Here is a 17,312-nt window from a genome sequence, read left to right on the forward strand (position 1 = left end):
ATGCTGCCTGACCCGCTGGGTTACTCCAGCATTTAGTGTCTACCCATGACATTAGCTACCCACTAGTCTTCTGGCACCTACCCATATCTAATAGAAACTAATGCTAGGGCCACAAAGTAGTATCTCTTTCCCCTTCCCAATACTAAATTAATTTGGAAGCCACATTTGTTTTTTTAACTTTCTTCCTCAATTTATACAGATAATACAATGTTACACTTTAGAATAAGGCTCCTTCTTGCCTTTTCAGCTCACAACCTGCATCTTTTACAGATCATTTTACAATAGTGGTTGCATTACTAATATTTGGTTGTTATAACAACAGATTAAAATTCAGTCTCCATGATTTGTTCGCAGATAGGATATTTAAAATATTAAAATGATAGATTGATTGTATACAATGGCACCTACTCTAGGCATGATTATGCAGCAGATCCAAAGTAATTACGGTAAATAGGTGCGAGAATTGAGTTCCTTAAACTGTGCAAACAGCATGCATCAAACACAAATGCAAAAGCTTTACTGGAATGCATCATTTAGATTTCCTTTTCCAACCATCCTTCGATCATCTCCAAGTGAGGCTGCCACCGTAGTCCTAATTAGCATCAAATTATGGACAGTTTTGTGCTCTAAGTTCTTGCCAACTGTAGAAACACATTGTTAGTGCCTGGAATATTTTGGCTGAGAACATTTCACAGATCTATTAATTCAATCTGCTTCTAACACTTGCTTAAATATTATGGTCTTGATTTTTTTGTTGAAGATACAACAGCGTGGTGGCACTACTCCAACAGAATGTGACGGAAGTTTATTTCTGAGCTGTTCTGCTGTTGCTTATTTCCTTCCATTTTGGGAATTCACAGAAGTAGATATAGAATACTCATGTCCATATACGAGTGCACATATTCAAACACTATGCCAGTAATCTAAGTAAGAGCCATAAATTACTGTCCAAGTACCTGTGAAAATTCAGTGGGAAGCTGCCAACATGGTGAGCTTAAATGTTATTTACTCACAGCTAACCACAACAAATAATGCCATGGTGTTCATTATAAATGACCATTGAAAATAGCACTAAAATATTATTGCTTGTGATCAATGTGTGGTATTTACAAATGAGCAACAGAGAAGCTGTTTATTATATAGTACATTAAAAAGGAACCTGATGCATATGGATGGAATTTACAAACTGTGCAATTATGTTGATGAATTATCTAAAACAGGGCTAACCGCCTTATATATATATATATATATATATATATACTAGACTAAGTCCATGCCATGCCTGCGGCTAGAAGCTCCGCAGACCACAGCCCCATGATGCCAAAGTCACTAGGCCAGCGATTGAAACACTCCACTCTGGCGACCCCAGCAAGGGTTCGTCCGCTCCGTGATGGAAATGTCCACGCAGCGCCCGTTGCTGAAACTCCGGGCGTGACTCCAGGAAAGGCTGCTCCAATCCATGCTGTTAGGCCGCGAGGGAGGTGACATGGAAAAAGTCGCCCCTCCATCGGGGAGGCGACTGAAAGCGGTTCCCCCCTTCCCCCCTTCCCCCCCTCCCCCCACCACCCCCCACACACAGGCACACAAAGAGAGACACTGAAACTAACATTTAGATACACAGAAACAAAAAAAAGTCGAAATAACGAACACGCTGCTGGCAGGGCAGGCAACTCGCAGCGCCCCCACCGACCTACACTTTCCAATAAGATAGCTGATCTTTTACCTCAGCATCAGTTTCCTGAACTCCATCCATTGATTTAATTTGCAAAAATCCATTGATCTTTGACTTGATTGGCATTCCAACAAACACAGATAGAAAATTCCAAGGATTCACTACCATTTTAAATAATCAATGTTATCTTTTCTCAGTCCTGATTTTGAGTTTATAATCCTTCGCAACAATTTGGTAGTGAAGAATATTGGGATGTTCTCCAGACATGAAAGATTCCAGCATAATACAATTATTTTATTCTTTTATCGGAACTGACTTTGGGCCCCACCGCAGGGCGTAGACTTACCATCGGGGCCGATTACTTGCCTGGCAACGACGCTCCAACCGCGGCCTGTGGACTTTCCCATCAAGGGCTCACAGTCGCGGGAGAGACCGAGTTGGGAAGCTCCAGAAGCCACACGACGTTCGAGCAGTCCTGACCCGGGATCAGATTGCCCGGCACGGGGGAGCTGAGATTCCACCCCCCGATGCAGAAGCTGATCACCCCGACGAGGAGGCCCGTCGCCAGCCATGGGAGTAAGATCATCCCATCAACGGGAGGCACGAGGCCCCCGACCACTGGAGGACAAAGGAAGGAAGAGATTGAACTTTTTTTCGCCTTCCATCAGAGTGAGGAATGTGGAGTTTCTGTGGTGGGCGTTTATGTTAAAATGTATTTTGTGTGTTCTGTTGCTTTTTATTTGTATGACTGACTTGGCAAATGAAATTCCTCGTATGATGCAAAACATACTTGGCTAATAAAGTATTATTATATTGTATTGTAATGAAGCAGGCATCTTAAAAAAAAGGCAAAGAATGAATTAATAACCTCATGTCTTAATTCAAAATCTATTTGAAAACCTATTTTGACACTAACCGGAATGGTCCAGCAATGAGGGAGTCCTGTGGCAACCGAGAGACCAGATACACTGTGGAGATACCAAGTGGTAGATTGGATGGAGCCAGTCAAATGATGTGATACTGTTTTTTATTGTCAGGATTGTTCTTAAGTGGATATGTCAATTCACTGATTTTAAGTTGCTTTACTTTGGAATCATTAACTGGAATGATACTGGAGGCATGAATAACTGACTGCAGAAGACACCTGCACTCATTGTACGCAAGTAGAAATGTGTGCTTTTTGTCACAGATCCACAAGGAAGGTCCTTGTGCCCTCCCGATTCTCATCCTCCATCATTGGTGTCTATCCACCTCTGCATACTATCCCCAAGCTGAAACCAGCTCTGCAATATTTGACTACGTCTGATACCTGCCTAGTAGGACCATTTTCCTGCTCTCCAATTATTGACTGAGACCAGCTTTATGATTGCAACTGTCAATTTCCCCTTGACAGAAGCCTGCCCTGCGATTATGAATGCTGGGATCTTTCTGCCACAGATATTCCCACTTGGCACAGGCATGGATGGCATCTCTCCCTCCCAAATCATTGGTGGTTCATACTTGTTATATTGTGTGCAGTTCTGATTGAATTTTAAGTACAGTCTGGACAGGCTGTTGCTTTTCATCCTGGATTGTAGGAGGCTGAAGATGACTTTGCAGAAGTATATGAAATCAGGTGCATAGATAAGGTGGATGTGCATAGACCTTTTCACAGGGCAGGGAAATCTGATGCCAGAGGGCATAGAATACGAATTAAGAGTCAAAATTAAGAATGAGAATCAACATTCAAGTGTTTATTGACCATTTTCACAGGATATGACCTGGAACAATGACATTCTAATTACTGCAGCTTTTCAGTCCAGTTGGCTTGAGATGGTTAAGTAGGATTGTGGTTAGTGTTGTTGAAGGTGGTTCAAGAATGTGTTGGTTAATGGGAGGAGGCTGTTCTCAGACCTGGAGATAATGGTTCTCAGGCTCCGTAATGTAACCGATCGAGGTTTGAACCAGTCCGTATGCTCTCCACAGTACACTTGTGCACAGTACACATCATAACATGTATCTATCCTATTTCTTTTCTAACTTCCCGTAAATAAGTACATAACTTGACTGGCTCCATACCTGGAGTATTGTGTGCAGTTTTGGTCCCCTAATTTGATGAAGGACATTGTTGCTGTTGAGCGCAGTTTAGGTTTACAAGGTTAATTCCCGGGATGGCCGGACTGTCATCTGCTGAGAGAATGGAGCAGCTGGGCTTGTACACTCTACATAGAAACATAGAAACATAGAAATTAGGTGCAGGAGTAGGCCATTCGGCCCTTCGAGCCTGCACCGCCATTCAATATGATCATGGCTGATCATCCAACTCAGTATCCCGTACCTACCTTCTCTCCATACCCTTTGATCCCCTTAGCCACAAGGGCCACATCTAACTCCCTCTTAAATATAGCCAATGAACTGGCCTCGACTACCCTCTGTGGCAGAGAGTTCCAGAGATTCACTAGAGTCTCAATGAGAGGGGATCTCATTGAAACATATAAGATTGTTAAGGGTTTGGACACGCTAGAGCCAGGGAACATGTTCCCGATGTTGGGGGAGTCCAGAACCAGGGGCCACAGTTTAAGAATAGAAACATAGAAAATAGGTGCAGGAGTAGGCCATTCGGCCCTTCGAGCCTGCACTGCCATTCAATATGATCATGGCTGATCATCCCTCATTATCCTGTACCTGCCTTCTCTCCATTCCCTCTGATCCCTTTAGCCACAAAGGCCACCTCTTAAATATAGCCAATGAACTGGCCTCAACTACCTTCTGTGGCAGAGAATTCCAGATATTCACCACTCTCTGTGTAAAAAAATGATCTTCTCATCTCGGTCCTAAAAGACTTCCCCCTTATGGAGTAAGCCATTTAGAACGGAGACGAGAAAACACTTTTTCTCACAGAGAGTGGTGAGTGTGGAATACTCTGCCTCAGAGGGTGGTGGAGCCAGGTTCTCTGGATGCATTCAAGAGAGAGCTAGATAGGGCTCTTAAAAATAGCAGAGTCAGGGGATATGGGGAGAAGGCAGGAACGGGGTACTGATTGGGAATGATCAGCCATGATCATATTGAATGGCGGTGCTGGTGAATCTATTATTGTCGACCACTTGGTATCTCCACAGTGTATCTGGTCTCTTGGTTGCAACAGGACTACCCCATTGCTGACCATTCTGATTAGTGTCAGAAAAGGTTTTCAAATAGATTTTCATGGTGCACCATAATCAATGTGTGAAAATAAAGATATAATAGATTAAATATAATTACGAATCATCTTGCTGACACAAGCAAATAAATAGTTTTTCAACCAAGCAGCAATGCCATTGTTCTTTTTATTCCAGTATCATTCCAGTATGAGACGAGAGTGGGGCAACCAATACCATAATGCTGAATTTCTGCCACAAAGGATAACCTTATACCTGGTGCAGAATAAAAACAAATATTAATTCAATTATGTTTCAAAGCCAATTTTTTGAAAATAAGCCTTCCTGCATTGCAAAGATTAATGAATTCAAGTTTTTGTACATACTGTATAGTAACAAGAAAAAAGAAGCCTTTTTGCTTTTTTTCTGTTTGAGTAAAAAGACTATTATAGCAAGTGGCTGTTACAGTATTTCCTCTTTTCCTCTCAATCCCCTGTTCATAACTGTGCAATTGTAAACTAAGAGTCTCAGGATAAATGGTCTCCCATTTGAGACTGAGTGGGGAAAATTGTATCAGAAGGAACTGCAGATGCTGGAAAATCGAAGGTAGACAAAAGTGTTGGAGAAACTCAGCAGGTGCAGCAGCATCTATGGAGCGAAGGAAATAGGCAACGTTTCGGGCCAAAACCCTTTCTTCAGACTGAAGAAGGGTTTCGGCCCAAAACGTTGCCTATTTCTCCAGCACTTTTGTCTAACTGGGGAAAAATGTATTTCTCTCTGAGGGGTATGAATCTTTGTAATTCAATACTCTAGAAAATGCTGTAGGTCTAGTTATTAAATATATTCAAGACTGAGAAAATAGAATTTTTGGAAATTCAGAGGGGAACATGTAAAAAAGTGCAATTAAAGCCAATGGTTAAATTAGTCGTAATCTTATTAAACATAGAGCAGCCATTAAGTGCCATAAGGTATACGCTGGCTCCTATTTCTTATGTTTTCTAATTTCAAGAGATTTTGGAATGGATTGCACCAGGCACCAAAATACAGTGGAGAAGCAGTTACTCTGATCTTTAAGAATTGTTCTCAATTTTTATTTTGTAATTTGAACATCTAAATTATCTTACCTGCATTAGGCATGAATTGTGCAGGAAGAATTTCCCAGGCTGATCCAAATTTTCTCTTTCACCTTTACCAGGAATGTAGCTACAACATGCAATTGTATCAAATATTTACATAGGTTTTATTTAAACATAAGTTTTACTGTAAGGTTACAAGTTATTGCAGTATTTCAACCTGCATGTTGAGATTTCTAAATTGGTTTGCATAATGCAAGTGAAAGAATCAATGGTAAGTTTTTTTTTTAGTATCAAGTGTAGTATAGGTTACAAAAAGTCACAATATTTTTTTCTGTTTCATGCCAGCTATCATTACAAACTTAGGATTTGAATTTTATTGTATCGTGTTTACAATGACTCAAGATCTGATCAAGTGTAGATAATTCCAATAATTAATGCCATCAGACACAACACACATCTCAGCTTGTTAAATAAATATGCTATCAATTCCCTACGGCTCCTAGTTGCATTTTCACTTCAACTTAAATAAAATTAAGTTCGTATAATCCTGAATTATTTTATTACTAGCTATGTTTTTCAAAACGGGTAATTTCAAAAACTATATATGCAAAACATTGTAGAATTGGAACTGGAATCATCGATGATGTCATCTAACTTTATGAATAGTTTATTGTGATAAATAGAGTGACCTCAGGTACTTCCCTTGTAGCTGATGGATATGTAAGATATAATTTGTGTTACTCAGGTTATCATATAATATCTCCTCAGATATATTGTGCTAATACCAGTTGCTTCAAGCCACAGTAAACAAAATTCATGACTAATAAGGTGTGACAAGCCACTTTAATCAAATGACGTGCAAATTCATAAGGTTATTTTACATTTTTCAGTACAGACATTATGAAAACTGTCCAATAAATAACGAATGGCTTACGATAAAGGATCACTTCAAATGTACTCATTTTGAAGTTATTAAATAAGAATAATTTCATTACTTCCTGAATAGTGGTGCCTATTTGTGATGTGTTAGATATGCAGACCACTTGACATTTTAATGAAACCTGTGTGTACTATTTAATATTTCCAATGCTAATAAGCAACAGAATATCTTGAATCTGAAATGGAACAGATTATTTTAGAAAATGTCATTACTATGATAAATACTGTTCTCTTAAAACAAACACTGGAATTTGAACCTATATTAGTAAAAATGAATTAATAGAGGCAGGAAACATTCATAGGATGATATTGCACAGCATAATTTCTGACTTATTTTCTATACTTCTGTACATTGTTTCCAGTTCTGCAGATAGTGATCCAACCTATGATATGAAGTCAAAAGAGTCTGTGGAGGCTGGAATCTGGAACAAAAAAAATGAATGCTGGAAAATTCAGCTGATCAAGCAGCATTTATGAAGCCAAAAGTTGTAATTTTGGGTCGAGCCCCTGCACCTGATGCTGCTTGACATGCTGTGATATTTTTCCTAACACCAAAATATAATGTTTATGGGAAATTCCGGATGGTGAAAGTCATTTTCACTTTAACACAATGATCCAGCAGAGCTGAGACAGATATGATGGTGGTCTCATGCACAATAGGCTGCAAGCAGTGTGATGCCAAAATACATTAATGCTGGTGAACATTACTTATGGTGGTTGTAACAATGAAGGAAAAGAATATGGGTTTATAAATAGAGAGTACCAGATGCTAGTCACTTACATTATAGTTGTGGTATTCACAGGAGTAATGGCCCTGTCCCACTTAGGCAAATTTTTAGGCGACTTCAGGAGACTATGCATTCGCCACATGGTCGCCACATGTTCGTGGGTAGTTGCCGAGAAGTCGCCTTCATGCTCGCGAGGAGTTCCCGCACTCTGAGAAGTAGTCGCGGCCTCATGGTGGTAGCTGCAAATTTTTCAACATGTTGAAAAATTAGCGGCGACTAGAATGAAGCCGCCATGGAGAGTAGCGAGAATTCCTGTGCCGTAGGTGGGTTGTCGGGAGGTCTTCGTGGGTTGCCAGGATGTCAAAGGTTCTCGTAGGTTGTACCCAGTGCTGACCGGTGAATTTCATTGGCTCAGTGGGAAAAAAAAGTAAGCAGTAGCTTTCAGAACCAAGGATAACCGACCGATAATGTTAAATGTCTGCCGAGCTTCACAGCCATGTTTCTCTGGCTTATTAAAAGGTTGTCTCCACTCCTTCTTCCCCCTTCTCCCCCCTCTATCCCCCTCTTTTGAAGGACTTACCGTACACTGTGCTAGCCGTCTTAATTACAGCGCCAACCTTCCTGTTCATCTCAGTGTGTGTCTGTATGACCCTGGCTTTGCACCGTGTGAATTTTTTAGACAGCACTCACCCTGCTTGCCCTGTCCCCTGCCTGCATAACGGGCTGGTGAAGGAATCGATGTGTTTGTGTGTGTGTTCCCACTCTGACAGGCATCGTTCCAGATGCCGTTTTTTTCAGGCGCTACGACTCTTTGGGCGACTGAGGACATGTCGCCGGGTGAACCCTGTCGTGAACCCTGTTGCGGGGTGAATGGTCGTGAGTAGTCGCCCAAAGAGTCGTATCTTGTTCTGGTCGCCGCTGGGTTTTCAACACGTTGAATATTTTCGGTGACCTGCAACGACCTACGATGGGTGCCGGTAGTCGCCGAAAAAGTTGCATAAGTGGGACATGCCTATAAAGCAACAAATGGAATTCCCAATAGCTCAATTTTCATATATGCCTTCTGTGTGTACAGAAGAATGCTTTGTGCCACTCATAAAGCACTCATTTGTCCCTTTCAAATCGATGCTGGTTATGTTGTCATCTTGAAAAGGCAATAAAGTTCCCAATATATGCAGTGAGATCTTTAATCAGTCAGCAATCCAGCAGGTAGGAGCATTGTAGATGAGCAACACTGAGTCTACACCTAAGGTCAACAGGAAGCCGAGATATTTTTATTCTTTTTTAGACCAGGGTACTAAAATTGGTCACTGCAGTTCTTTTCTTACGGTAACTGAAGCTTCATGAACTCGTAAAGAATAGGATATTACAAAGCCAGGATTTTCTTGTTCTTTATAGATCAGTAAGTGCCATTCTAAATTAATGTGTTTGATTTTATTCAAATTTTGCATTCTACATTTGCAAGCAGTCCTACTCTTGTGCTCAGTAGAGAGTTCTCACAAAAATAATGAAAGCCGATATTAATGCCTACATCAGGTAACAAATTCAAGAGATTAAGAACCACAGCATGGACTGCAAACTTTCACAACTGCCCTTCAATGATCAGCAATCTGTCTTTAACACAACCAGAATCTTATCCTTGATCACATGCCAATTTAAAAACCTTGTTAAATTAGAACTATGCCCTATTAACCTCACTATTATCTGATAATATTTAAAATACATATATATTTTTCATAAATCTCTTTAACTGTGTGATAGTTATTGATGTAATAGTTCTTCAACCCAGAAAATTACATGAAATCTCATACCTCTAGTTGGTAAATTGATGTAAGATATTTAAAATGCAATTTAAAAATAATCTTTGCTATATTTTTCTTTGTACTTCAATCTTTTTATTTTTATTTTTCCTTCACTGCCTCTCCTTCACTGAATAGTGAAAGGCTTCGATAGAGTGGATGTGGAGAGGATGTTTCCACTAGTGGGAGAGTCTAGGACTAGAGGTCATAGGCTCAGAATTAGAAGACGTTCCTTTAGGAAGGAGATGAAGAGGAATTTCTTTAGTCAGAGGGGGGTGATTTTGTGGAATTCTTTGCCACAGAAGGCTGTGGAGGTCAAGTCAATGGATTGTTTCAGGCAGGGATAGAGATGTTTGATTAGTAAGGGTGTCAGGGGTTATGGGGAGAAGGCAGGAGAATGGGGTGAGGGGGAAGAGATAGATCAAGCCACGATTGAATGGCAGAGTAGACCTGATGGGCCAAGCAGCTTCATTCTGCTCCTATTACTTATGACATGACTATTTTTATTCCTCAGTCCTTAAGTTTCATAAGTTAATACTGGTCTTAATGTTAGTCTTTTCATTCACTAAAGTCATGGTATCTGTACCAAGCCCCTGGCAAACAGCAGCACCCGATATTTGTGAATGGAAGTTTGCAAACTAATTTCTGCAAGGGATCACTGTGAAATCCCCTGGCCCAAAAGGATTTGATCCATTACTAAATTATTCTACTTTTCATTTAATTTTAAACAAAAGAAAACACAGGCACTAATGCTCATTCTAAAGAAACGAAAGACCTATCAGTAACTGTGATCATTGTGCTATCGTCTGATTTAAATTTAGGATCCCACTGGCTTCCCTTGAAAATTGGAGATAACATTTTATAAATGTTGTTGACTTTTAATAAATTGCAATAAAGCTTGTCCATCTGTTCTGGATTGCAATAAAATGATTACCTGCCTGATCTCTTCTTGCAGCAGTGATTAGGAAAGCTGTGCAGTCTCTCTTTTACTTTGATGATATTTAACCTTCTTTATTCATCTACCCCAGATGTCTAGTAGTTTGTTCTACCCTTTTGCAGTTTGCCTGCATTGTCTGAATTCAAAGATTATACATTTAAACCTCAACATAAAATGATACACTAATCTCTAATATATTGCATTATTGAAGGTGTGAGCTTTCATACAGGATGTTAAATAAGGATTCTTTATCTGTCGAGAAACCAGACCTAGCTTCTACATTCTCTCTTCATCCATAGCCTCATATGTACTCCCATAATGCATTATCTCACAGGAGTCACTAACATAGCAACATCACTCTATAGTGTAAATTTACCTTCCTCACTGCCAACAACTCCACCAATCTTCATATCATCCACAAATTTATAGATCATGCCACCTACTGTACGTTCCTTGATTCACAGTCCAATGCCATCTCCTATTTTACATTTCCCTCTGTTTCCCCTGAAAATGCTTCATGATGGGTTACTGAGTTGTGAATATTGCCCATCTTTCTACCATGTCTCAGTGAATATTGCAATAAAACTTTGAAATTAATATGGTTGGTACCACAATGGAAAGATGTTTGTTATGAGGGCAGATTGCACCTTCCTGACCCTGTCATAGAGTTGTGTGGTATAGAAACTGGCACCACATCTCTGTCGATCATCATGATATACTAAACCCAAACTTTCATTCTAGAAAGGTTCACAGAATAGTCACACTTATTTTCTCGTGATATCAATACATAAAGAAAAGAAATGTATAAAAGCCATTTGGTTCATCACAATTAACCGAAGGATTGAAAAGGTTGGCAAATGTCCTCCCATCCCCTTAAAAAATAATTGAAATGTAATTGTAATGCGAGACCACCTTTGTGAAATTAGTTCTCTTCATGTTGCACTTGGATCAATAAAATCATTCTGAAGTGTTTTTTGTATTGCAACAGATTGTAAGTATATGCATATAAAGGTTGTACAAATGTTATAATTAGCAGATCGTCTGTTGTTAGGTACTGGTTGTGGAGATATATCAGTCAGATTAACAGGTGGAACTTCTCTATTCAGCTTTGAAACTGAGCCAGTAGAAGTTGCATTTCATTTCTATCTGGTACTGTTCTATGGCATGACATTTCTATAGCCCAAATACTCAATGACCATCATGTTCCACACGTTAAATAAATCAACCAAATAATAATTTATCTACGATCTCTGATCCTTACAGGATATAGCACTATTCTGAACCAGTTATTTATCCAACATATAAATCACAATTCATTGTTTCAGCAGAGTCCAGCCCTGCATATTCATTCCTATGCAGAGAAGAAGGAATCTCCATCTCAGCTCATTAATTTTATCCTTGTATCTGCTTGTCCTCTGTTCACAGTCCAAATTAGATAGCCTGCAGGGATCAAAATTATCAATTTCTTCAGCGTTTAAAAAGGCTCATGTCTTCCTTTGATGCAAGCCATCTATTTATCATCATAAGGTTTGTGGTTTCAGGTCTAACAATTGCAGGAATACCTTCTGCTGATCATTAATCACTGCCCTACCTCAGCAGATGAGTCAGTATGCTTCCATGTTGAAGTGATGAATATACTTTGGAGAGGTACTTGGTGCACCAGAGGCACTTGAATGCATTTGATGGGGAATTCCAAGATGTTCAATAGGAGGTGTCCTTATCATAGTCTGACCTGCAAATAAAAAAAAATCCTCCGATGCTAAATAGAGAGCTGTCATTGAGAAATGACAAGAGAGTCCCAAACCCATCCCTCCCACCCCTCTGTCCTCTGCACCCAACCCCCCCATTCACTCCCCCACCCTTGCCCGACAATCTAGTTACCCTTTTTCTTTCCCCTTCTTCATATGCTCATCTCCCATTCCCAAATCCCATGTTTCCCTTTTAGCCGTAATCTTCTCCACCCTAATCCCACACCTAATTTTGCAATGCTAATCCTTACATCTAGCTTCACATTTCACTCCTCCTCTCCTCTCTATATCTAAGGCTTATTTTCACCTCTAGCCTTTGTCAATTACTCCATCCATCTGACAATCACTCCTCTTCACCTGTAACCACTGACCTCTTTTCAGTCTTAGCCCTACCCCTATCTCTCATTTCCAACTTACTCCCCATTACTACTCTCAGTCCAAAGAATGGTCCCAAACTGAAACATCATCTGTTTCTTCCCTTAACAAACACTACCCGACCTGCTGAGTTCCTCAAGTTTGCTTCTTTGCCATTTTTTTTAAATTATAAGGTCGTCAAGCTCACCCTTGTCCATTCCCTCATTGATCTTTAGTTATTTCTCTTATTTTTCATATTTTCTGATGATATAGAATGAGGGCATTCAGCCCATCAAGTCCATGTCTTTCTCAGTACAATCCCATTCCGGCAATTATTTCCCTGTAATTTATTTTTATATTCAACTCCCCCTCTGATTCTCCTACCTCATCGGTAATTTGCAGTGACCAATTAACCAACTAACAGACACATCTTTAGGCTGTGGGAATAACCCAGAACACCCAGGAGAAACCCACAGTAAGAATGTAATCGCTCCAGGCAAACAGCACCAGAGGCCAGCGTCAGATCTGGGTCGCTGGAGCTGTGAGGCAGCAGCACCACCAGCTACAACACTTTGCCTGCCCAGATTATCAGGAAGGCCTGTCTGTGAAATATGAGGTGTCAGATGCTAGTTTATCCATCACCAATCCATGTGCTCAGCTGGAGCAAAGCAAAGATATCTCTTGTGGAAAAGAGAATAAAAACACATTGAGCAATCGGAAGCAAAACAATCTGAATCCAATCAGCAGTCTAACCTCAAACTGCTGTGGAAGAATTGTCAGAATGTATGTAAGTAACTAATAGGGGCCTGAAAAAAAAATCATAGAATTGCCTGACTGATCAAATCAAGGTCTATATCCGATCTGAGTAATTGTCCATGCTTATCGTAACCCTACACATATAAAATGTTTGCAATATTATTTGTGGAACATTTAAAAATATATATTTATGTTAATTATTTAGTTCTCCCTCTCCTGACTCACTCAAGTTATGCCTTATCCTTACTCTGACTATAATTGACCAACTTGCATGTGTGATCAACTGTATTCATCTGAACCGGACCCTGGATTTTGTTTATGGCATGGTTTAAGCCCATCTTTCATTCTCAGTCAGAAGCACAGCATTTTGTTCTGATAGTTTTATCAGGACCTGATTTGTAATTCAACTACCCACATGCAGTGCTTTAGTTAGATTGTAATACGATCATGTTATCACTTTACCTGAGTCCCATTAAAATTCAGAGTCTGTATACAAGGAGCTGGCAGTGTGTCGAATGTAAATTTTACACTGACAGGTTGAGTGATATTGGTCCCTGGTTAAGGTCAGTTGTTACTGCTGCCAACAGCTAGGAGAGGAAAAATACTTTTTTCAGAATATCAAACTTCACATCCCTATCTGTCTATAATATAGATGTATAATGTTTACTTGTATATTAGTTAAAATCAGTGTTTGTTCATGTCCTTCTCTGAAATGAATGACTCTGGATTTTGTACAGGGTCAAACATTTCCACTTTATGAATTTTCGGTCACGTCAAGAAATCACGTGCTACAAATTAATAGAGACAGTGTTAAGGATGATCTTGAATTCCATTCATATGAGAATTGAATAGTACCATATGAAAAAACACATTTGGGACAAATTGCTCCCAATCCAATGAATTATTTTTCATTCTAATTTAAATCTGTTACATCTTTGTAAAGTGACAGGCCGCCATATGATGTCAGATGGGAGACATATGAAGCCCAGCTGCCAATGAATGGCATGGCTATGTAGAGATTGCATCCATCCTTGGTTGGATCCTGATTTTTGTGATGCATATTCTTTAAAAACAATTTATTTTTAAAACATACAAAGGAAGAAATCTGGCAGTAAAACATCTTATTCCCACTAAAGTCTTCCTCGTGTCTCAGGATTATGGTCCAATGAATGTCTGAGAAATATTCACAGGAAAGCTTTTGTTTTCAATGCCTAACCAACGTGGATCTAATAGAACAATGGAGAATACAATATGATTAAAAAAAAGAAATGAAATAGGCGTTGCCATTTCCTCAGGACAGGGATGTCTAAAACTAGACGTCAAGGATTTAAGATGAGAGGGTCATTCTTTTCATGCAAAAGGCTGCATGTAGCTATTCTTTGAGGGCAGCACTGTGGCGCAGGAGTAGAGTTGCTGCCTTACATCACTTGCAGCGCCCGAGACCCGGGTTCGATTCCGACTACGGATGCTGTCTGCACGGAATTTGTGTGTTCTCCACGTGACCGCGTGGGTTTTCTACGAGATCTTTGGTCTCCTTCCACACTCCAAAGATGTGCAGGTTTGTAAGTTGTATAAGTGTAAATTGTCCCTAGTGTGTGTGTAGGATAGTGTTAATGTGCGGGGATCGCTGGTTGGTGCTGAGTCTGTGGGCCGAAGGGCCTATTTCCATGCTGTATCTCTAATCCTGCAGTGATGTAAATTGCCCAAACAAATTATGAGGTGATGTTCCTCCAATTTGCGCTGGGCCTCACTCTGGCAATGGAGGAGGCCCAGGACAGAAAGGTCAGTATGCGAATTGGAGGGGAATTAAAGTGTTTAGCAATCGGGAGATCAGGTAGGTTTAGGCAGACTAAGCGGAGGTGTTCAGCGGAATGATTGCTGAGCCTGCGTTTGGTCTCGCCAACATATAGGAGTCAACACCTGGAACAGCGGATACAATAGATGAGGTTGCAGGAGGTGCAAGTGAACCTCAGCCTAACCTGAAAAGATGATCAGGAGCTTTGGACGGAGTCGAGGGAGGATAGTACTTGGGGAGGGGGTGGTTTGGGTGGGAAGGAACGAGTTAACTAGGGATTTGCGGAGGGAACGGGTTTCTGCGGAAAGTGGAAACGAGTGGAGATGGGAAGATGTGGCTAGCGGTTGGACCTCGTTGGAGTTGGCGAAAATGTTGGAGGATTATGTGCTGTATGCAACGGCTGATGGGGTGAAAGATGAGGACCAGGGGGATTCTGTCCCTGTTGCGACTGGGGGGGAGGGGGAGCAAGAGGGGAGCTGCAGGATATCAAGGAGACCCACGGGAGGGTCTCATCTAGACATGCTGCCTGGATTAGAGATTATTAGCTGTAAGGAGTGGATGGGAAAACTTGAAAAAATTGTTTTTAGTTTAGTTTAGTTTAGAGATACAGCCAGAAACGAGATATTTAGCCCACCGAGCCCGCACCGAACAGTGATTCCCGTGCACTAGCACTATCCTACAGACAAGGGGCAATTTACCAATTAACCTACAAACTTGTACGTCTTTGGAGTGTGGAAGGAAGCTGGAGCATCCATAGAAAACCCATGTGGCCTTGGGGGGAATTGTACAAACTCCGTACAGACAGCACCCGTAGTCAGGATCAAACCTGGGTCTGTGGTGCTGTGAGGCAGCAACTCTACATCTGTGCCACCATGTCACCCTGGTATTCAGTTTCCTCTGGAGCATTGGTGGTTGAGGGAAGATCTAATAGTAATATATAAATTTAGGAGAGTCATAGGTAGGGTAGACAGGTCAGAATCTCTTCCACAGGGTGAAAAAGTCAAAGACTAGATGGCATTGCTTTAACTTCAAAGAGGCAAAATTTAAAGGAGATGAGTGGAGCAGGTTTTTTTTTTTACACAGAGGGTGTTGGGTGCCTGGAACACGCTGATAGGGGTAGGGTGGAAACAGATAGGATAGTGGTGTTTAAGTGGCATTTGGATAGGATATGCAGGGAAGGAAGTGATATTGGATGTGCGTTCAAATTAAATTTGTTTAGTTTGGCATCAAGTCTTGAGCTGACATTGTGGGCCGAAAGACCTGATCCTTTACTTTTCTAAGTTCTACTTTCTGTGTTCGTATATCTTCAACCGTATCATTTATGGCAATATCGTCTCCATCTCCTTGTGTATCATTGTCCTCCTCTTTGTATTTTCCAGAACCTCATTGACTTTTTGATCTTGTGAAATTACTACATTTGACTGGAGGTGAAGGGGGGAGGGCTAGAGATGAAAAGATAAGGATTAAAGAGTTAAAAATTGTGAACCCAGAGGTAGGAATGTAGGTGGAAGGCAAGGGGTAGGGCAGAAATAGATGCGAGTTCGTGGAATCAGAGAAGAGAGGGCGGTAAAGAAAAAAGGAAGAAGGGAGGTGGTTTGATTAGTTCCACAGAAAATTTATTAGATAAAAAGAACAACACCTCTGGAAAAAAGGGAAAATATTAAGCTCACACTGAGTAACAACTGTTAAAGGGTTCAATTCACAGATATCCTAAACAATCTCAGAATGAAGAGAGGGATCAACTAGGGATTAAAAATTCTGAAACAAATGCATTAATATTGTTTAAAAAAAAAGGTTAAATTCTATTCCTGGACAGTTTGAATGTTAAAGTCAATGGCAGTGATTATTCTGCAGTCCGCATATTTAGTAATCGTGGACAGGTGCTGCAGACTGGATTACAGGGGCAGCCGTTTGTGTGTCCGTGCAGAAAAGATAAAGAGCACCAGATGAATAAGGATGATGGCTTGAAGAAGCAATCTGTTTCCCTGACTGCTTTCCATAAAAATCCAAATGAATGTGATAAAATTCTTGTTACAATGACTGATTCCAAAACCAGCACAAGGCCTGTACTCAGAATAAGCTTCCTGCTTCTTTATTCTATAATTCCAACACAGTAATAGTGCCACCAAACCTTATAAGGCAAAGTCATCAACCAAAGGCTTTCTCTCTGTTCTTCCGACCATTGTAGAATTCGAGCACTTAAGAAGGAATTTTAAAATTGGACATTGGCAAGCAATTAAAATGGGAAATCTGCTCAACTGCTTCAAGCAGGGGAAGGCTTTCTTTACCTATTTAAATCAGATCCCAAATAGAAATCTTATTCCGTTATAGACCAAAAACATCAATGAAAAACAAAGGCCTGAGACGTAATGATAAGGGTTGCGAATTGTGA

At 40.4% G+C, this 17,312-nt stretch overlaps 1 protein-coding gene across 1 annotated transcript in view; it reads left to right on the forward strand.

Annotated features, from left to right (window-relative positions):
* The window catches only part of negr1 (neuronal growth regulator 1), a 403,329-nt gene that overhangs the window by 137,485 nt on the left and 248,532 nt on the right, over positions 1 to 17,312 (forward strand). The gene's annotated exons all lie outside the window — the stretch shown is intronic.

This window comes from Leucoraja erinacea, chromosome 10, assembly GCF_028641065.1.
Source record: "Leucoraja erinacea ecotype New England chromosome 10, Leri_hhj_1, whole genome shotgun sequence".
Taxonomy (NCBI): Eukaryota; Metazoa; Chordata; class Chondrichthyes; order Rajiformes; family Rajidae; genus Leucoraja; species Leucoraja erinaceus.